Raw genomic sequence first — 8,243 nt, forward strand, 5'->3', positions numbered from 1 at the left:
GACACTCAAGATTGTCCTTAATTTCTTGAGAGCTCAGCTCTGCCTGTTAGTTTTTACTTGCCTATGATTCCTTGGTATTTTGCAGTGGGAGAAAGTTTAAAATATAGAATCTTCAAGATTTACCAGAAGCACAAGTTAGGAAAATGTCCACCTTACTAGGTTACATCAGGATTAAATAAGAAAATGCAACTGAAGAACTTTAGCAGAGCTCCTTATAAGTGTTTGAGAAATGTTAGTTTAAAAAAAAAAACAAACTTAGTTTTTCAAAAAATATGGGGCTTTCTTCATCTTTTCCATTTATGCAAAATCTCTGTTCACCAAACATAAATATTCATCGGCATAAATATTAATATAGAATTTTATCTTACATTTTAAAAGACAGTTATATATGCATCACTTTATGTAATGGAAAATACAGAGAAATTGTTTTTAAATTTTTTTTTAAAGTTTATTTATTTTTGAGAGAGTGAGAGACAGAATGCAAGTGGGAGAGCAGCAGAGAGAGAGGGAGACACAGAATCCAAAGCAGGCTCCAGGCTCTGAGCTGTCAGCACAGAGCCTGATGCAGGGCTCAAACTCACCAACCCTGAGATCATGACCTGAGCCCAAGTCAAACGCCCAACGAACTGAGCCACCCAGATGCCCCAGAATATAGAGAAATTATATTAAAACTTATTATTTAAGCTGATAATCAATGACTTAAAAATTCTACAGAAAAGAGTTCTAAAATTAGTCAAAATTTGCTATTAATATTTTATTTTTATTTATTTTCTTTTTTTAAAAGTGAGCTCCGGGGCGCCTGGGTGGCTCAGTCGGTTGAGCGTCTGACTTCGGCTCAGGTCATGATCTCATGGTCCGTGGGTTCAAGCCCCGCGTCGGGCTCTGTGCTGACAGCTCAGAGCCTGGAGCCTGTTTCAGATTCTGTGTCTCCCTCTCTCTGACCCTCCCCCGTTCATGCTCTGTCTCTCTCTGTCTCAAAAATAAATAAACATTAAAAAAACAAAATAAAAAAAAAGTGAGCTCCATGCCCAACATGGAGCTTGAACTCACACCCCTGAGATCAAGAGTCTCATGCTGTACAGACTAACCCAGTCAGGCGCCCCTGTTAATGTTTTACTAAACCAATTTCTTACTTGAAATTGTCTGAGAACTAGTATTTTGAAATTCTGTTTAGAGCTCATCATTAGCAGTGTAGCCATTTTTATAGTGAATAATATCTGTCTTCTAAAATTATTTTATTCCTAATCTCCAATTACACCTTGAAAACTAAAATTAAGTAAATAGAATTGTCAAGTACGAGCTATGCCTTTCAGCAATTTTTACTGAAAATTGGAATGACGATTGGAAGCCATTCATCCCAGGTGCGTCAGTTAATGAATCTAAAACTGAAATTTGCTTCCAGACTGAGTATTTCTTGTTTTGGCTTCTTTTTGGATTTTGCAGATTTTCCAAATTGTTAGGGAAGCACAGCTGGGCTTATTAATACACGGAGGCATTCGATTTGAAGATGACTGTCATGTGTGGTCCTGGATCTCTTCCTCTGGACTGCGGAGCCAACTGCTCTGTCTTCAGTAGAAAGAAGTGGAATCAAATGCCAGTATTTGGGATTAAATATTCTGGCTTCCAGCTCATGACTTGCATAATGTAATAACAGTAATAGCCAGCATGATTGCTTCTTATATTCCTGACACTATGCCAGGCCCTTTCCATGTACTGTTTGATTTCGTCTTCATAAGAGTGTAGGCCGTTCAATTTTTCAGACAGATAAATGGAGGCCAAGAAAGGCCTTGTGCTTGTTTCTTAAATGCTTGAGTATAATGAGGAAACAAAATTTGCGGCCCTAGAAAACGACTTCCTACACGCAACTACCTGTGGAGCAACTGTTGTTGCTCATTCATTCAAGGTCACCACCTCATGCTCAGCATTAATCAGGCAGAGAGAGAGGACAACATACATCCTAGGTAGAAAGTTCAGTCCTCCTCAAAACATGTCCTCGGGGCTTCCTAGCTTATTCTTACCAATCATGTTTTTTAATGTTTTTCTAATGTTTATTCTTTTCTGAGGGACAGAGAGAGAGTGTGTGAGCAGGGGAGGGGCAGAGAGAGAAGGAAACACAGAATCTGAAGCAGGATCTGGGTTCCAAGCTGTCAGCACAGAGCCTGACACGGGGCTCAAACCCAAGAACCGTGAGATCATGAGGTGAGCCAAAGTCAGAGGCACAACCGACTGAGCCACCCAGGCACCCCATTACCAATCATGTTTTTAAAGAATAGCCTCTGGGGGCGCCTGGGTGGCGCAGTCGGTTAAGCGTCCGACTTCAGCTCAGGTCACGATCTCGCGGTCCGTGAGTTCGAGCCCCGCGTCGGGCTCTGGGCTGATGGCTCGGAGCCTGGAGCCTGTTTCCAGTTCTGTGTCTCCCTCTCTCTCTGCCCCTCCCCCGTTCATGCTCTGTCTCTCTCTGTCCCAAAAATAAATAAACGTTGGAAAAAAAAAAATAAAAAAATAAAGAATAGCCTCTGATGCCCCTTGGAGGACCCTGAGACCCTAACTAGTATGGATTGTCTGCCTGTTAACTTCCTCAGCACCTCTTTCCTGACTTTCTGTCAGTTGGTATAAAATGGTAGAGGACTGCAAGCTCTTCCAGCCCAAACTTAATCAATTTGCAGAAAAGGAAACTGAAGGTCCTCATCGTTAAGTGATTTGCCCTAGATCACATAATGGATGCCTTATATTGGTCTGACTGCATCAGTTAAAGGATACATACCATGACTATCCAAGTTTCAGGCTAACCTCCTGCCCAAATCCAGTTGAAAATACCCAAAGAATTTGAAATAGACCAAAGAAGCTTAAGTCTGTGTTCAATAATCTTTTCCTTCCTTCCTTCTTTCCTTTCTTCCTCCCTTCATTCATTTATGCGAGCACTTAATGTATGTCTACTGTGAGCCAGGCTGTAAAACTATAAAGATAGACATGTGCTGAGGACTATGAAGAAGACAGAGCCCCTGTATTAACTCGTTTAGTGAGGCATGCTCCCCGGCCACACTAGAAAGCCTCATCAGGAGTGAAGAATATCCTGGCTCAGTCATTCTGCTGTGTTTATTGAGTACTTACTTTTTTTTCCTGGGCTTTTGATTCATAGTGATAAACAAGGCACTTAAGGACCCTGTATTGAAACTAGTAGAGACAAACTATAAGCTGGTGAATAAATGCATACATACACACATACATACACACATAATTTCAGGTGCTGATAATGCTATGAGGAAGATAAAATTGAGCAATATGGTGGAGTGGCTGCGGGGGTGGGGGGGGTGGTGCATACTCTTATAGGATTAGTGATGTGAGGCTTCCCTCAGAGGTGACATTTAAGTTGACATCCAAATAATGTAAAGAAGACAGCCATTCCAAGATCTCACGGATGGGATGTGACAGTAACATACTGATCATCTCTGCCTTTGGGCAGAGCCTGGGGCAGCGAAGCCCTTAAGCAGCTGCCTCTAGGACTCAGTAGTCGATAGTTTTCTCTCTTTACTCCAAATTGTTGTGCAAATGTTCCCATTTTTCTGTGTGTCCCAAGATAGGCAAAGCATTGGGCAGCACTATCCTAGCTGAAGGGAAAATCCAAGAGGAAGGAAAGCAAATGAGATTTAGCCTAGTATGTTGGGTAACAGAAAAAGCAGAGAGCACCAAAAGTGGAAAGTGAGAAGGAATGAGATCAGAGAGCGGGCAGGAGCCAGATCGTGTCGTCTTTCGTAATTTTGGCATATATCAGTGAAAGGTAGATGGATATAAAGGTTATATTTGTTCACTTCCACAAAGGAATAGATACATTACTATGTTAAAGCATATATTAAGTAAGTTAATTAAAAAATAGATTAACAAGAAATACTGAAAAAAATACGAAGAGTGGAGAAGAAAATTTTATCTAGAGTCTGGTATGAGTTTCCGTAATTGAGCACTAACATTAATACTGAGTTTCCCAGTAGCCAAAATCTAAAATAAAATATCAGGGACCACATAATTTTCACTGTCTAGTTAAAGGAAAGATGAAGTTACATTAGGAGATAAAGACTTGTCCTGGATTTGTAAGTTATACAAATAATTTAGTAAGTTATATATTCCTTGCCATTTTGCATAAGTTCAAAAGTAATGTCACTTCATGAAAGTTAAAGTTTTATCTTAGTGAAGGCCTTTCATCAGAAATGGATCTATATCTATATCTGTATCTATACTTCCATGAACATGGTTTTTTGATGGTAATCTTGGGTCAACTGAATTTACTTGCCTCCTAGATATCCCCATATGTCCATTCCTCCACATAATTTCTTACAGCTCCTTCAACCTGGCATATACATCCCCATCTTTTCCACTAAAAACATGTATACCCCCAACACAAGGCCCAAGCCCAAGCCCTTAGTGACTACACAATAATTATGTAGTTTACTTAGAATCTCACCTAGGTAGCTTTTAAAATAGATAGGTATGTGGCGGCTGGGTGGCTCAATCAGTCGGGCGTCTGACTCTTGACTTTACCTCAGGTCATGAGCTCATAGTTCATGAGTTTGAGCCCTGCATCCCCGCTTGGGATTCTGGCTCCCTGTCTCTCTGCCTCTCCACACTTGCTCTCTACTTCTCTCTCCAAATAAATAAAAATAAAGGTAAAAGAAAAAAAGTTTAAAATAGACAGGTCCTACCCCAAACAGATTGAATCAGAATTTCTAGACAAGAGTGCCTGGGCATTGGTATTTCTCAAGCTTTCCAGGTGATTCTAGTGAGTAAGTTGGGTTAATTGCTGAGCTGGCTTAGAGCTTTCTCCTACTTATAGTGGCCTCTAAAAAGAATGCAGACATTCACCTTTGGTGCTTGCTTCAGATGGGTTTCCTTCCTGACACAGGGGAAAAAAATAACCAACCAACTACAACAGAATGTGCCACAACAAGAAAGTCTTTTTGGTCACCTCCGATGGAAAATAAATGAGTAATTACCTCTTTGACCTTGTATCTAATGAGGAAAAACTGCATAGCAAATCTGCTTTGGTTCTGGCTTCGGTCAAAAGCTGTACAGAAATAGACATTTCAGTGAGTCCTTTTCACCTTCTCAGCGAGGAAAGAGGAGAGAACATTTGAGAAACATGATAGAAGGGAACAAATTAAAGTGTCTCTCAAACCTGAGTGTGCATAAAATCACTTGAAGAGCTTGTTAAAATGCAGATTCCCAGTCCCCAACAATCAGTGATTCTGTTTGAGTAGTAGTTCTGGAGTAGGTCCCGAGGATCTGTACATTTAACAAGCCCTCTACGTTTCTAGTGCCGGTGGTTTAAAGGCCAAAGGGAAATAGGAGTTTACAAAAAGCTGCCTTTTTGGTAATACATATAAATGCTTCTTCCGGATTCTCAACGTACCCAAGGGCTCTTCAACCACTTTTGAGAGGGAATAGAAAATGGAGAAAATCTAAGTTTGGAGGCAAATTTCAAGGACCACCACAGAGTCAAAGGACAGTAGGGAGAAAGCAGCTCAGGCACAAGGGGAGACAGCTGGGGAGCTAAGGGCTCCAGCATCAGAAGGGCATTCAGGTGGGGAGGCCAGATCTGGGTTGGACTAGAGAAACTTCTCAACTAGAGCAGATTCTGTGGTGGGCAACAGAGAGAATAATGTCCCAGCTGCTCTCCTGGAAGTCACATATAATAATCCTGCACTTCTTAAATGCAAACGCCTCTAATCAAGCTGTGAAAAACATACCAACTTTGGTCTGCTATTATTGGCCAAAGGCTAATTTGGTCACATCCTGGGGCTTCCATTCTCACACTCCTGTTAGAAACAAACTGCTTCAAGTTTAGGAAATGTGAGCCTCAGGAAGTCTACTTAGAAACACACACTGGCCTCTCTGTGAGGCCGAGCAAGAGAGCAGGGAGCGACCAGAAGCCTAATTTCTATAGTAGAGCCATCAAATAGATTGTAGACTTCCAGCATCCATTCTCTCCATTGGAATCAGCAAAAATCAACAGAATACAAAGTGTAATAAGCCATAGCAGTGCTAAACACAGCACAGTTTGTCTTCTCATTCATTACCTCATTTGTTTATTCATCATTTATTCTTTCATTCCAAAAATATGTAAACCCCAGCATGGGCGTTAGCTTACTTCCCTCATAAGCAGTATCTAAGACAAAGAATGGGTTACAAGTAGTGGTTTTGGAGGTGACCCCAAGGAACAGAAGTGAGGATATGTAATGACAGGGAAAAGGAAAGAGGGAAAGCCAGTGGATGTAAGAGCATATTGTAGAGACTATCACCATGGGCAGTGGGACCTCCGTTCTGCTGGAGCTCTGAGAAGCATCATTCTGTTTCCTGACGTTGTCTCCTGAGGGATGTGATGATGAAGTAATTATCTGCAAAGGTTCTAGTCCTCCTGGTGAAAAGTTTAACTGTGATTGTTAAGTCGTTAAGCTACTAAACTCCGCACACCTGGAGGCAAAGGAAGCCCCACCCTCCGCCCCCTTCCGGGGTCCAAGGACAAAGAGGAATCTGGGCAGAGAACAAGGTGAGAGGCTGTCCACCTGTAACCCGACTAATGTGAGTATGTTCTTTCGTGAGTTACTGACTGAGACTCCATCAGATGGAACTGTCCCCAAAGGTAATCTTTATTTGCAGCAAATAAGGAGATCACGGGAATAACTTCCAAAGCCCTGGGCCCTTAATTGGTCATGAATGGGCTCTTTTTATTTAGAGTTTAGGGTGAATATTCAGAAAGGGGAGCCTTGTCATCCCATGTAAAGGCAGAAGGAGGTTGTGCAGGAGTACTTAGAAAACAAGCCTATACACGCATTGTATGTTATGATAGTGAAGGGGTGCCCCTCTTAGAGATTGGAGACTTCAACTACCTTTCTACCTTCCTTCCTTCCTTCCTTCCTTCCTCTTCCCTCTCAGGCTTGCTTCCTGGCAGTCACTTAGTATTTATGATTTGAAACATCTGTTCTAACCTCCACCTCTGCACAGATAAGTATCCAAAACAACCACAGGAATTATAGATTTGTTTGTTTCTAATGATGATAACAATAACGTATAACTAACAGACAGTAAATATCATGTACCAAACACTGTTCTGAGGGTTTTATACATATTAATTATTTTTCTACTTTCAACACCTTTATGATGTTATATTTTCCCATTTTAAAGAGGGGAAAAGTGAAGCACTAAGTTATGTCACTTACCAGATCACACATCTAATAAGCAGTGGAACAGGGACCAGAGATACAAAAGGTCTGGCTCCAGAGGCTGTGGTCTTGGTCACTGGGTCCTGCTCAGGATTTCTCAGCTTTGCATCTATGGTCAATCCCCCTTGTCAATGTACCTCTGACACTCTAGAAGGTACACATACCTCATTGCAACATCTGCATTCAAAACACCCCTTCATTTTCTTTGTTTTCCTAGGGCTAAATCCTCTTCCCTTGACACTTTCTCACAGGAAGAAATTTCCATCCATCTGATTAATTTATTTTCAAGAACCAAGTCATGATTATACTTGTAGCAGTCCATGTAGCAATTTCCTGCATCTATTCACCTAATCACTACCCCTTGATCCAAGCAACTTGTTAATTTTCCGTTGTGGTCTATATTTTACCAACCTCCGATAATGCTTTTCTCCCAAGGCAGTAACCTTCCAGACTTCAGCAGTATTTTGAACACAGCATAATCACCAAGTCATGGTCTTTAATTGAACTGAAATGGCTAGACATCAGGCATCATTTCATTTCTCTTTCGCTATCATTTGGTTGTTACAGCTAGCTTGTCACAGCTAGGGACAGTGTCAAATTGCTCTCAAATTTTCAGCTTTACCTTTACAGATAACCACTCTACCTCCTTGCTCTCTTTGCCCCAGACATTTTCATTTTGTGCATACCTAAGAGAGTTATTAAAGACTTTCCAACATTTGGAAAAGTTTAGTGCTGACTGGAATTTAATTCTGTTTGAAGAAAAATCAGTCGACAGGGATGACAAAGGTGCATTGTATTTCAGACCTCTGTCTATGGAGGTTTCAGAAAAAAAAAAAAGATTCTTTTCCTCTTGATAATGGCAATAATCATGAACATTCAGTGCTGCTTATTATATGCCAGACACTGCCAAATGCTTTTCATGCATTACTTCATTTTTTAAAGATGAGGAGGGGCGCCTGGGTGGCTCAGTCAGTTAAGCGTCCGACTTCAGCTCAGGTCATGATCTCGCGGTCCGTGAGTTCGAGCCCCGCG

At 41.2% G+C, this 8,243-nt stretch overlaps 1 non-coding gene across 1 annotated transcript; it reads left to right on the top strand.

The window, feature by feature from the left end:
• Positions 1 to 797: 797 nt before the first annotated feature.
• TRNAR-UCG (transfer RNA arginine (anticodon UCG)) lies at positions 798 to 882 on the top strand. Its single transcript has one exon. It is a non-coding gene; the product is annotated as a tRNA-Arg (tRNA).
• Positions 883 to 8,243: the final 7,361 nt, after the last annotated feature.

This window comes from Lynx rufus, unplaced genomic scaffold (genome assembly GCF_022079265.1).
Source record: "Lynx rufus isolate CCGP_SWC_20201006 ecotype Redwood Valley unplaced genomic scaffold, mLynRuf1.p SCAF_1, whole genome shotgun sequence".
NCBI lineage: Eukaryota > Metazoa > Chordata > Mammalia > Carnivora > Felidae > Lynx > Lynx rufus.